Source organism: Pseudorasbora parva, chromosome 17 (genome assembly GCF_024679245.1).
Source record: "Pseudorasbora parva isolate DD20220531a chromosome 17, ASM2467924v1, whole genome shotgun sequence".
NCBI classification, from domain to species: Eukaryota; Metazoa; Chordata; class Actinopteri; order Cypriniformes; family Gobionidae; genus Pseudorasbora; species Pseudorasbora parva.
The window spans coordinates 22382547-22397102 of NC_090188.1; the positions used below are offsets into that span (position 1 = coordinate 22382547).

General features: G+C 38.0%; 1 protein-coding gene across 3 annotated transcripts in view; it reads left to right on the top strand.

Annotated features, from left to right (window-relative positions):
• Positions 1-14556, top strand: part of zmiz1a (zinc finger, MIZ-type containing 1a) — a 155990-nt gene that overhangs the window by 38729 nt on the left and 102705 nt on the right. For all 3 annotated transcript variants that reach the window (XM_067420732.1, XM_067420734.1, XM_067420733.1), the window contains exon 2: positions 5982-6105. The gene's annotated coding sequence lies outside the window, so the exon portion shown is untranslated. The remainder of the gene's footprint in view (positions 1-5981; positions 6106-14556) is intronic.

Consider the following 14556-nt stretch of genomic DNA (forward strand, 5'->3'; position numbering starts at 1 on the left):
GAGAGATATGCCTCTGTTAATTAAACAGAATGTGAATGTGACGGGCTAAATGGAGCTGAGAGAATGGAGATGCTAAAATGGAGTCTGATTTTTACATTCCCATCATGTTTGTTTTGAATTTGCTGCTCGAATCTGACATTTGACGCGGTATGCACATGATGTCTAAATGGAAGAGAGACGTTGTACTCCAAGGTACTTTTTGACAAGTAAAAGAAGTTGTCAAGATAACGGAGAATCTCAAATGGCCTATCATTAAATGTTCTCTTACTTTTCAGGCCTAGAACCACCTTTGATCAAATCAGAAAACATCTAAAGACCACAAATTTTCCTTCTAATTTTTTCTCAGCTTTGAGGAGTGCAAATTTAAGGACTGTGAGCTACATTCATGTTCATACATTTCTGTATTTATAGTGATTGTTCAATTTCACAAAAAAATGGCTTTTACACTCATGTTGTTCCATCCTCATTTGATTTAAAAAAAAATTTTTTTGTCTTTTTCCCTCCATACAATCAAAGTCAGTGAACACTTGAGCCTGTCAAACTACACAATCAACAAAAAGCAGCATCATAAATGTAGTTCATAAATGGCTGTTTTTTTCAAGTCTTGATGCAGAACAGATAAATGGTTATAGAAAAACTGCTGGATACTTGAGTAGTCAAAATGACCAAAACGCCTATCCTAGTAAACTGTGTACTGCTGCAGCACTCTGTGTACCAAAGTTTCAGAATCATTGATTTAGGACACTTTTTGTCTGTTTATTTGATGGATGTGCTTTTGGGAAATAGCCTATGTTTTGGTTCAAGCTATGTTTGAAGGAAATTTAACAAGGCATTGATTTGCAGATATTGTCTTCATTTTACATGATGGACTGTCCTGCAAATAGAGGGTTTGATGCTTATAAATGCATGTCCATACAAACATCTATCAATGTAACCACAGTTTCCACAAAATTATCATGTGGTAAAAGTGTGGTAACTTGCTATTAGTTGCCATGTCATTCAAAAAAAGTAATGTAAACAAAATGACGGAAGGATTCTGAAATCATTTTATTGTTTGCAGTATTATTTTAGGTGTAAGAATAACTATAGTTACTGTGGTATTTATTACAGCTGGTTATGGTGTTTTTTTGTGTGATTATGTGTGGGTAATGCGCGTGACATTATTGTGCAGCTCTTTTCAGAGCGACGGCCTTTTTACACTGATGACAGATATAGGTCACTTAAACCCGAATGTGAGTTACAGTCAAGACCAAAACAAAACAACATCATAGCCTGACAGATATTTTAAAGTAATATGATTTATATTAAGCATTTACCTTAACACATGATGCAGTCTCTTAAGTAGAAAATCAGATTTGCTTCTGAGAAAATTGCTTTATATTACAGTAGTATATAATATATTAGAGAAGCACATTTCTTTCTGTTAGATGCTTGTCTTTGACTGGTTACTACAAGAGCTACCTAGGATCTGGATGGGCCTTGCTCTGACTGGCATGGACATCTGGCCTGGGTATTGAATGCATTTCTTCACAGTTATGCTTTTAATTAAACCAGTACTATTTCACTTAAAGTCTGTTTATGTGCAGATATTTGATCCAAATGGCTTTTACAAAGGGAAGACTGCATCATTAAAGGAAACGTGTTATTTTTGCACCACTTTTCATAAATAATGACTCAAACAAGTTTCCTGGACAGCCCTCTGTCTTTTATTGGTTGATGAACAGATTTACTGCAGCATTGCTGTTTTTGTCTGGTAGGGATTCACAATCAAACAGAAAAATGTGTGATAGTGTCACAAGATTCATCTTGTGAATGAGCAATAGTTGTCTCTGCATATTAAGCTGGGAAGAAGTATTTTGACTCTAAGGCATTAAGTGAAGTGTAAAACAAGCTAGTCGTATGACACATTTTTGTTAAACTTATTAGTTTCTTTGACATCTGGTATTTTAAATAGATCTCTATAAACGAAGTGTATGTTTAAATCAGATCATCTTTGAATATCTGACATGTTCTAAAGCACTAAATGCCTTTACTGTGTGCTGCAGAAGTGGCCACACAACAGAAGGACTCGTTCCGCTCTTAAATGCAGTGTTTGCTTTCTGTTATATCCTTGGGACATTTTAGAAATGACCAATTAGAGGGAACAGTGCCCAAATCGTTTCAATTGTTGACATTTACTCTGGAGCTCCAGTTGATGATATCACTGATTTGGGAGCGAGGTGTAACGCTTGACCTGTTTGTTTTTGGGTGGGAATAGTATTCCTCATCTAATTTCCCTCTGATAAGTATCTGACAACCCATAGTGTGGCATATCATCTCTGGCTGAGGAAAATGGTTTCCTCAGTGTGAATTGATTTTGCTGGATGAGACGCGACACTTCAAAAAGCTCCGTTTTTTTCTTCTTTCTTATTGAACCCATTTTTTGACTTCTCTATTTGCATGTAAATGATCAATTATTGCTTTTGGCAGGGTTCTGCCCACCCGACTCTTGTCTGTAGTGAGGAACTGTACTGTTTCACCTTAACAAATTATGTTTGCACTCCCACCCCCCAACTTCCATTCGTAATTATCAACTGTTTGCACTGCTGGCTACATTGATTTTTCTTTCTTTCTTTCTCTGTGCATGTCATGACTCAACATTTAGTAGTCTGTTTAAATTGAATTGAGGGTTTGTTATGTGAAAATGACCGGTTCTTTCAGAATTGTGCCTGAATTTTCAGATGCAGAAAATGACATGCATGTAGGAGCGTGTCGTCTGCTGCAGTTCACAGCATTTAGAGGATGGAGATGGGTCATGGTTTTAAAGGGTTGAAGCAAATCAGTGGAATAGTGCAGGGTTGACAGACATACACACTAGAGCACAGATTTTTTAAAAAGTTTTAAAAAGTCTAGGGATGCCATATGAAATCTAAATGGATAACCTGGTAATAAGGTTTTACTTTATTTTGATGGTCCCTTTAACACATTCTATGTTAGGGAACATTGCACCTATACGGTCCATTCAGGATTCAATTCAGGATTCGGATCGCCAATGTCACGTGATTACAGCAGTTTTGAATCAATACACTGATTCATAATGGTTCGAGACTTTGTTTTGAAGTCGGTCCATTACTATATAAGTCGTTATTTGATGTGTTTTTTGCGCACAGAAACTATTCTCATCGCTTCATAAAATTATTGCAGAATCACTGTAGTGAGATGGGCTTTGTAACAACGTCTTTAGTGCTTTTTATGGGTCTTGAGAGAGGAAATGACATTGGTGTCAATAAAGGCCTGTCTGAGCCATCGGATTTCAACAAAAAATATCTTCATTTGTGTTCCGAAGATGAACGGAGGTCTTACGGGGGTCGAATGACATGAGGGTAAGTAATTAACGACAGAATTTTCATTTTTGAAAAAAATGGGTAAACCTAACCCTTTAAATGCATTTAGCATAGTTTTTTCCTCTTTGCTGTCCATGACTTTGTCAGAACAGGCCTCCAAGCAGTTGAGAAGCATTTTGTACAATTGATTGTGAGTGGAAAAGGGACTTGCTTCTTGCACTCCTCACAGAGTTATCACATTTTGAAAAGCATTTGCAGATGTTTGCTCTTTATAAGTAACAGTATTGACACGTCCAATAATCTCTCATTTTGAAGCACATGCTATTACTCTGGAATATTTTGAGGGTTATTTGAAACCTCATTGAGACACCGTTGATACTCAATATCAGGTCGATTTGCCTTAGCTCTGTTCTTTCTTCCTAGATCTGCACATGAAACTTGATTGCAGATATGCACCAAATTTTCCACTACATTTATTTTCTCATGAATGTTTGCATATTTCAGTGATTGCCTTCTAGTGGATTCAAATATGCAGAAATGGCAATCTTCCTCTCCTGGAATGAAGCATGTACTCATTTCACAGCCTCTAATTGCGTTTCTGTAAAATGGTCAATTGTTCCACTTGCGCAAAGACTAAAGTAGATGCTAAAGTGATGCTTGCTCTGATCATTCATAAAAGTATATGATGTAAGTTCACTCGCACACGCAACGCATAGTTACTCAAGTGTATTGAAATGACTATCTGATTTTGATCACTGACCGGTCCAAAAGTTGTTGCTGTGTTTTCAGGGTGTTGTGGGTGGTTGCCATGTTGTTGCTTTGTTTGCTGATGTGCCTAGATGTGCCTTTTCAGCATGTTTCTGTGTGGTTGCTAGGGTCTTTTGGGGGTTTGGTAGGTGGTTGCTTATAAAATGCTGCAGTGCTGTGTTTTTGTAGGCTAAAACCTGGATGAAACCCAATGAAGTTTTTAGCACTTCATCGTCCCAAAGTCGATGGGTTTTCTGAATGGGTTTCTGGCCTGAAATAAGATTTGTGGTTAACAACTTCAAGAAAGTTTAATGCTTTGTTCCGTGGCATATAATACAAAGTAAAATAGCTTTTTGTTTTAAAGCTTTTAATTTTCTTGATTTAAAGTGGTTGCTAACAAGTGTCTTTATAGTAAAGATGTTGTTGAGGACATTAAACGTCGTCATCACACCAAACTGTTCAACTCATCGAGCCTACTCACTAGTCGGCTTTTCATCTCTTTTATAATCATGCTTTTGCAAAATATTCTAATTGATTTCGATTTTTACTTCTGCTAATTGTATTGCATCATCAAGATTTATAAAGTTTGTGTAAATTTGTTAAGATAATCTTGATGAATAAAACATTTAGGCCTAAGACTCAAACTTGATACAGAGCTTATTTTCTGCAATGACCAAAAGCCAGTTGAAAAATCCTATTGGGTGTTTGTTGAGGGAATAAAGGTGACGCAAAATGTCAAAAATCACTGCAAAACTCTATTGGCTCAAGCCTAAGAGCCCACTCAGAAGTCTCTGATATTCTGGTCTCTAATTATGATTCATACACTTCTTCTGTGTAAGTAAGGGATTTTTAGTTAGTCTGATCATTTAGAAATGTCCAAATGATATGCATATCAGTGGTGATGCGGATCCATTTTGGTTAATATGAGGTCCAAAAAACTGCTTGGAAACAGCTGCTAGGATAAGTTAGAAACTTGGCTCTTCTCAATATCTCTTACTTTTGCAATCTGACCAGCACAACAGAGACTTCGTGTTCCTGTGTTCGCTCCATCGCAGACATTGCTGCACATCGCCATTTGCTGATCCTGTTCTCAGCAGCTTAGGACATATGTGTATCATGCTCAGAGAGATGTGGTGGTCGGCCATCCAATCCAGTTAGCAGCTATCCGAGCCGGGTACGATGAGAGGGCCCTGTCATTATCACTTGCACATTCATGCCGCAGATTACCGGCTGACCTTCCCATCGCTGTCACTCAAAAAGCGGCCTCAGTAGCCTGTCACAGGGTTGGACGTTCATGCCAAGAAACCAAAGATTCTCCACCCCTATCACTTATACGAGGTTAATAGCCACTTAATTGGCTTACCTGGCAACGTGCAATCACTTGTGAAGTCGGTAAATTAGATTTGGTGCTGACACATACCACTCTACATGTTTATGGTGCTCTGCTCTCGCAATTACATAAAGCATTGCTGTCCGTTTTTAACCTCTGGCTCTCTTCGTCCTTACCTCCCAGCGAACTGTGAAGGAGCTCACCCAGCCATTCAGGAAACGTATCATATTAAAGTGTGGTAACAGCTATATGTAATGAATTTTGGATTAGGAGCAACAAAGCGGCTCTATGATAACCTTTCGGAAGGACGCAGTTTGTGAGAGGAGGGAAGCGGGTTATAGTAGGAGTCGACTCCCAGACACCCCAGGGTGGCTGCGTTTGATGTCACTAGCTGAAAACTCCCCAGCGCAACACAAACAAAACATGCCGTACCAGACCTGTGCGGATACATCAGTAGAGAGGGAAATGTCAGATCGTCAGGGGTGTGCGTGTGAAGTGAATTACTCTGGTTTGGTGAGTGTCCCTGGGAGGATACTCTAATTTCAAGCCGAAGGTGTAACATGTCTTTTATTTCTTCCCAGGTGCAGTGGACCCTAGTGTGGACACAAGCTCGCAGAGGGACCTTCCCCACGGACTATATGAAGGGAAGGGAGGGGAGGGGGAGGGGGGGCTGCTGACGTTACTCCCGGATTGAAGAGCACACAGGTCGGCATGCTTTTAAATGTTTTTTTTACAATGTCATGAAGTTTATTGTTGTTCTCTTTTAGTGGCTGTAAATGTAGTTGTTGGTCCTTTAGGTACAGATCATTTAATGGCTTACATGTAGTACCTTTTTGCATTTTGACTTGAAGTCAGTGTTTCCATCAGCTAGGCTCAAGTACCCCTTCTTTGGCAGCAAACCCGACATGTATTCCTTTTACCTCTGGTATTAAGTAGAACAATCGCAAGATTAATTGTGATTAATTATTAAACATTTTGCCTAAATTTATGTTGTCACCATTTTTGCTTTATGTTGACAGAGGGTAGAGCTTTTTCTCATTCATCATATTTTAGAGCAGCTGTGCTTGTGAGAATATACATTTATACATTATATGAATTATTATAAAATATTATTTTAAAACTATATATATATATATATATATATATATATATATATAGATAGATATATATATATATATATATATATATATATATATATATATATAGATATATATATAGATATATATATAGATATATATATAGATAGATATATATATAGATATATATATAGATATATATATAGATATATATATAGATAGATATATATAGATAGATATATATATATAAAATATGGTTTAAAATAATATTTTATAATAATTCATATAATGTATAAATGTATATTTTATACCTATTATTTTAATAATGTCATTGTTATATTTATTAACAAGGCTGTCAATAGAGTACAATTTTTACTTGCCATGAAATGAAGCCTACATTATTTATCCTAACGTTTATGTTTGTCAATTTATGTCATGAAAAGTAAACTGTTAGATTGAAGGGTGATTCTCACTAAACTGTATTTTCTACAAGCTTTGTAAGTGTAAATGTGGGTGTCTTATCAAAAAAGGACACTTGGTCCTCTAAAAAGACACCAAATAACCAGATGATACAAGGAGTCCATATAATTCATAAATGAATGCACACACTCTAAAAAATGCTGGGTTAAAAACAACCCAAGCTGGGTTGGAAATGGACAAACCCAGAAATTGGGTTGTTTGAATGGTTCCATTCACTGGATTCAAACAACCCAATTTCTGGGTTTGTCCATTTCCAACCCAGCTTGGGTTGTTTTTAACCCAGCATTTTTTAGAGTGCACCGAATCACCCATCAAAAAATTACATAACAGATCTTTTCAGAATTCCGTGTACAGTATGTGATTGTGTACATTGCAACAAAGAGTGTTTATAGTTTATACATGTCAAGTTGCAAAACTGAGCAGAACGACATGGAGATGAAAAAAAAACTGCCTTGACCTGACTGCATACCTACTTCAGTATACAGATTCGTTCAGAATTACTAAACAGCAACATACACATGACGGATAAAACAATTATCCTGAATGTGTGTGGAAACAGTACACTGAAATATAAATTCGATAAATAATACAATGAGAGATCAGTGCAACAAGAGCTTGTCTTTTACCTAGATTACAATCCGCATCCATTACCTCTACTAGCGAGACGCTGGTTTACTTTATCCATCCAAGAAACGTAATTTGTGTATTAATATGGCCGGCGATGGGATGTTTTGATATTCCATTCATTCAGTTTGTATTTCACTCTTTAGAATCAATGAAGTGAAAGTGGGTAAAGAGGTGGGTAACTCACACATTAATCTGTGTCAGAACAAATTCATCTTGATAATTTCAGATAACTTTGATAGAAAGGTATGTAAAGGATTACAATCAACCGATCATCTGTCAGCTGTTGAATTTAAGTACACAATTAGATAATACCAATTGAGGTCAACCAATTACCAAGCAATGCTTCATTTTGTTCAGTCTGTGGTGTAAAAGGTCGCATTAGCAATTAAAGAAAAAACACTTAAGCAAAACATGGTCAGGCCAAAGTGTCATTCATATTTTACTTTGCTATCCTGATTTACATAAATGAACTGTAGTGTCCTGCACCTACTAGCAAAAAATCATATCTGTTGTATAAATCATTTTTGGTTTGACTGTATGTCAATTGGAACACACTATACTTTCTGTGCCATAGCTCTGAGGATTTCTGCAGTTAATGTATGTTGTTCTACATATCAGCATTGACTATTAAAAAAATATTGGTTGACCCCTATATACACACAAAAATGTTGATAAGGAGATTTTCATGTGGTCACTAAGTGTATACAAATATGACTCCCATTGTCTCAAAAAGCATGACAAATCACCAAACAGTAACAGCATTTCAAGCGGCTTAGAACAAAGTACGTAACATCTGGATAACGTTTGACCTTTGTACGTGGCCCTCTGTACCGGCAGCGGGTCATTCCGTCTTCTGCCATAAGCCAAGAGATGTTTACATATCCCGTACGATAATGCCTTTTCATGGGAGCGCGGCGAGCATCGGAACATGCTGGGTTGATTTGGCCAAATTGGAAGCCTGTGAGTAATATACGGCAGAGCAGACCCGTGCTGGATGGACGTCTGGTAGTGTTTACGCTCAGGGTAGCTGCATCTGCACACGGCCCAGTCCTGCGAATGCCTCGTACCCTCAGGCTTCCAGCACCTGCATAATGGAACAACAGAGAAGAAAGAGAGGGGAAAGAGATCAAATGACAAGGGCTTGGGTTTCTCACTTCAAATGTTTCTTATTTTTTGACTTGCACCAGGAAAATATTTCCACGACCTTAGAGAGTTGCGCGTCGATATGATGGAGCGGCCTTGTCGCCGTTTCGTAAACATTTGTCTTATTGCGTGTTTGGCTGCTCTCCCCAAAAGCCACTCTTGGAAATTCATGGAGGAAAACACATTTCTGTGAAACGATCGCAGGCTGCCTTGCACAATGATTTAATATATAGTGTTGTTGGTTTTTTTTTTTTCTCTCAGCTTTTTTGTCAGGGATTAAGAATTGGGGCAGGCGGGGGCAAGAAGGGAAATAAATAAATAAATAAATAAAGGTGGTGGTTAATCTCGCTTAGTGCAGTGTGAACGTTGAGCAGTGCTGTGGCCTGACAAACATCTGCCTCACACACAGCCGAGCGGGATCAGCTAAAGCGATTAGCGCGCTCACGTCAGCCTGTGGAGACGGGTGCCTGTTACAAAAGCCAGAACACCAGCCTTTCCTCCCACACTCCACCTGGAACACTGACACTGCAGCGAGAGGCCCCGCTCCAACAGCAGCGCGAGGACCGGCTCACGAACCGCTACCCTTTTCTAATACGCATATGCTTTTCTGTCTTTTTCCCCCTCTGTCAGAACAAAGCAACATGTAGCTCAGAGGCTCGAACAATCTGTCGTGATACTAAGGCAGATGCTTATCACAGCCAGAGTTGTATCTGAAACTTCTTAATTAGCATGTATGTAATGAAATATGCCATTCATTAAGGTGTAATTGTAATTTTACACTTGCTTTGTACCGAGACAGGGGCCTCGATGTGATAACGGGCGACCTTTCCATTGCTGTGTGTAAAGGGAGACTGTATCCTGCACATGCTTTTACAGTTAACCTCATTAAAGCAAAGGGGGGGCGATACTTCCTGAAAGGGGTCTCACAGCTTCTCTCTTTCATTTCTTTTCTCTTTTAAACGTTATTATTCTGCATTTGTATCTTACCCGGTACAATATCTGAACAAGTTATACTTAATTCTATGATGAATGTTCTATAAAAACAACTATTATTAATACTTCTCTTCTCCCCTTAAACTGTTCTTCTTTAATACTCTCTGCCTGCCCTCTCCATTTCACTCTCTTCCTTTTTTTTCTTCTCCCTTTAATCTTGACATCCAAATTCGAGTGTCCCCAGCCGTGGCGAAGGCAGCGATGCTCTGCTCTTCTCTGTGTGAGGTTGACTTGGTTTTCCGCCCACATTTTTCAACAATTTTGTGAATTGCCCATTACATTGTGTGGCTTCTCAGACAAGGCTAAGTATCTTTTTGGTGATTTAAAAAAAATACTTTTTGATACCAATTTGGCCACATTATTTATGTATTTATATATTTTAAAATATTATTTAAAGCATTAGTGTGTAATTGTTGTTTTTTCGGTTTGATATATATTGCTCTTTGTCTGGCTATCACCAGACCAAGCTCGATCTTTTAAGACTGAACATTGGTCTGGGGAGTCTGCTCTGTGTTTTCTACTGCACAAGAGGCGTGATCAATGGGCATAGTTCAAGCGACTCAATGTATGCTATTGGATAGTCCTTCAACCAATCAGACGAAACGATCTATCGCTTCTCTATTCGTCATTGTGTTAAACCCGCTAATCCACCAGGTGGAAAAACCGGTTTGTGATTGGTCCCTGCAAAATTGTAACAGAAGCAGTATAGAAATATGCACAGGTTTCCAGACTGAGCTGCAGGGCGGAATCAAATCACCGCCAGATAGGGCTGGGTTTACCCAGTTTATATTGTTATGGCAAAGCTGTCTGTTTGACTGACTAATGGCTAATGTTTTAATTTTGAGGCAGAAATGACACGTTTTAGCTGTCAAATGTACAGACTTGAAGATGTTTTGCATTCAGAAGATATTTATGTCTTCATTGTCTCCCATAGCACATGATAGCACCACAGTAAGAAAGTGAAGTTTTCTCTGGGCATGTGTACAAGCCACATGGTGCGTTTGATAAAGAAAAAGGATGTCAGCACTCGCAGGATTAGCTCACACCACAGGAATTAACATCAACATCCCAGCTCCTGTAGCACCCAGGATTTCACTTCGCTTTGATATCTAGCCTGCACAGTTACAGGAGAAAAACGCATCTGAGAGGAGGAATACTCCCAATTCCATGTTTCTCTTTTCGATCTGTGGGAAGGTAGTCTTTACCTCTGTAAATTACTGTGTTCTCTGTTGATAATAACACTCAGCCAGTAGTAACAGTGGTCTAAAACTGTAGTTTTCCAAGCTAAAATCTACTGCTTTAGTATTTAAACTACAGTAAAGCTATCATTTTAAAAAGTAGTTTGCTACACTACAATTTACTAAGAAAAATTAACCACATGGGGCAATATCTTTATAAATATATACACTACCATTCAGAAGTTTGGGTTGGTAACAATGTGTTTTTTTATACTCACAAAAGCTGCGTTTACTAAATATAGTATAAACAGTTTTAAAAAAGGGTTTTCTTATAAAAGTTTTTATATAGTTTAAAATTGTTTTACTCCTGTGAAGGCAAAGCTGAATTATCAGCAGTCATTACAGTCCTCAGTGTCACATGATCCTTCAGAAATAATACTAATATACTGATTTGGTGCTCAAAATTCCTAATATAAATGTGGAAAACAGTTTTTCGTGGAAATGGGATATAGTTTTTGATGAATAGAAAGTTCAACAGAATTCACAGAAATGGACCTGACTTCAGAATGTTTGATTTATTGCTGCAGTTTGTTTGGCTGTAAAGAGCTGTGTGCCTAATATACACCAACCAAAAATTGATTTATCACAAAAAAGGTACGAAACAAAGCAACTGCTACAATACATCAGCCTCACTCTCAGTCAAATAATAGAGCTTTGCCAAGAATTGCCTATATACTGGCACTATGTTGTTGTTAATGGAGGTTTGCCATCGAGTTACTTTACTTTTTTCCCCCCATTGTTGGCTCAGATTAAGTTCAACACCCTTTTTGAATGGAAGGTGTTGAAACAAGCTGAAATATCCCTTCTACCCATGCCAAAAGTGCATTCACGAAGAGCACTGACTGTGCAATGCGGGACAGATGTGGGGATTCCTCTGGAAATATGTCTTTTGTGAGGAAGGGAAATGAAAGCTTAGGCTGGGATGTTCTTCATCTCTCTTATGGAGGTGAAGAGGCTGAGGGTTGTGCATCTGCGTTGCGTTTATGCCAATGTAGGCTAGCGTCCCGATAGGGCTCAGAGTTTGACATTATGCCAAAACTTATAGTCAAGAACCATGTTTTGAGTGTAGCATACATTTGAGCAGGTCAGTAGTCTTGTCACCTATTGATTTTAGAGACTCAGAAGCCGCTCAATGGAACTATAGTTTTTGTGCATTTTTTGGGACGTGAAAGCTGTTGGTTTCATTGTGATTTACATGGAAAAGAATGACTAGTGCATTATTAGTCATTTCTCTTTTTATGTTCCTATGTATTTTAAAGACCTTTTGTTTTATAAGTGTATGTTGTCATTCCAGTGATATATAAACTTTTTTTTTGCCAGTTAATCTACTAGTCAAAACTAACATTTGAATCATTAAATGTATAGACGTGTATGTATGTTGCCCTTGACTGGAATTACAAAAGATGTTTTCTGTTAGCCCGCCAGGCCATGCAGCCATGATGAATGAGTGTAATATACAGTGCATCAAGAGTGGACACATGCATTAATGGCTCTCAATAATTTGAGCAATGCATTTCAAATGCTACTTGCTCTCAGAGGTTGATTGTTTCTGAATGATTTAATCTTGTTGAGTTGTCTCCCGCCCGTTCATGTCAGTAAACAGGAAAACAATGTGCTCATTTGAATAATATCACAAATTGTGTAGTTCCTGGCAGTCCCGGGCTGTGCAGTGTGAAGAGTGCCAGCCCTCGGGGTCTGAGTGAACAAAAACAAATCACTGCATTGCTTACACAATTACAAACCTGCATACAATTCATCTGCACAGGATATGCGAATTACTTATCTAAATGCTTCTCCAGATATTATCGCTAGCACACAGTGTTGCACAGATTGAGATGTATGAGATATATGTTCTTGAAGCAGATCAGCGTGCATATGCGTAAAATGAATCTGGAGAGTTATTTTAATATATAGATTGTCAAAGATTAGCTTCTTATTATAATGTTACAGTATAAAATATATGATTATCTAAAATAAACCTTTCCCCCCCGCCTTTTCAGTCAATCAAAAATATTCACAAAAGAGTAGGTGGTTTGAATCAGACTAATTTACTCATTCTGAGCCGTTACTGACTAAATTGTTGATTATTTTTGGGTTCTGTTGTACTTGAAATGAAATAAAGATGATGCTGTTACAGCAGATTCACACATTGGAACTGTAATCAGTGTAGCATTTTTATTAGTGCTGGGCAATTGATTAGTAGCGAATAATCACATCCAAAATAAAAGTTTGTGTTTACATATGTGCGTGTGTATAATTATTATGTGTATAATATAAATACACACTTCATGTATACATTTAAGAAATATTTTCAGGTATATATAAAAATATAAATATTTTATATATAAATATAAAAATTGTCTTTTATATATAATTATACATAGTACACACACACACACACACACACACACACACACACACACACACACACACACACATATAGTTTGTAAATATATGTATATGTAAGCACAAACCTTTATGCGGTTAATCGATCTCCCTGCAATACATTTTTATTTTTATTTTATTGTATTGTATTTATTTATAATTACATATAATTATTCAAACATCTACAATTTGAAGTGATCCTTTAATTAGTTTTTCCTTCAGACATATTTCAAAAAATAATTTGGCTCCTAAATGTTTTATTTTTGGAGCCGGAGGCTTCATAGTAGTTGTTTTGGTCGGGAGTCTTGGAAGAGCTTGAGAGCTATCAGGGTGGAGACTGAACTCAAACAAAGCCTTGAGTTATCAGAACATACCGTCTCATCCAGCTGCACTGATTATATGAATTCCTCATTTATTTGCTGGTGATTTAGGGCGTTCACAATGTTGGTGTTGCTCGCTGGCAGAACTATCTGGAGTTGATTTACTGATACAGTCTGTTGGATAGAAAATCTGAGGCCATTATGATTCTGCCCAGACCAACATTAAAAAGTGTATTTATTGCACTTCCAGTTTTTATGTGTGATCCGTAGCAGCCGGCTTGCCCCAGATTGGATGCTCTCATTTGACAAACCTCCATTTTGCACGAATCTGACAGCAGTCATCTCAATGCATTACATCCAGCATACGCATACTGCTCCTCCAATCATATATTTTCATTCTCTCCAACACTGTGATCTTTATAGACTCCATAAAGAATGACAGATGTTTCAGGTTTCTTGCCTTCCCCCAGCCCAGACTACCCAGGTTGGGTCTCAGTGACACCTTTTGTTCAAGGCCCGCAGAAGGACCTGCAGAGGTGAGGCGACGTCCGCTCCCTCAAGAGATGCCGTAACAAAGCAATTAAAGAGTTGCGGCGATAGGGAAATTTTATAGTGTCAGTAAGGATGTCTCTGAATGTCTACGAGGAAGGAGGAATGTGGTGAGCATTTTAAAGCAGAAAGCCATTCAAAGTCTGAATGAAAATGCTCCCATCTCAGGCGAGACCTCCTGTAGCCACACGCCTTCCAGAGGAGGAGAGCTTGAAAGACATCCCGGCTGAGTTTAAGGCCTGTGCACTCCTGTTAATGAAGCGCAGAGAGCGAGGGAAGGGGCCTCTGATACGTGTTTAATTAGCAGAGGGTCTAGCTAACTGACAATTAAACTTCAGATTACAG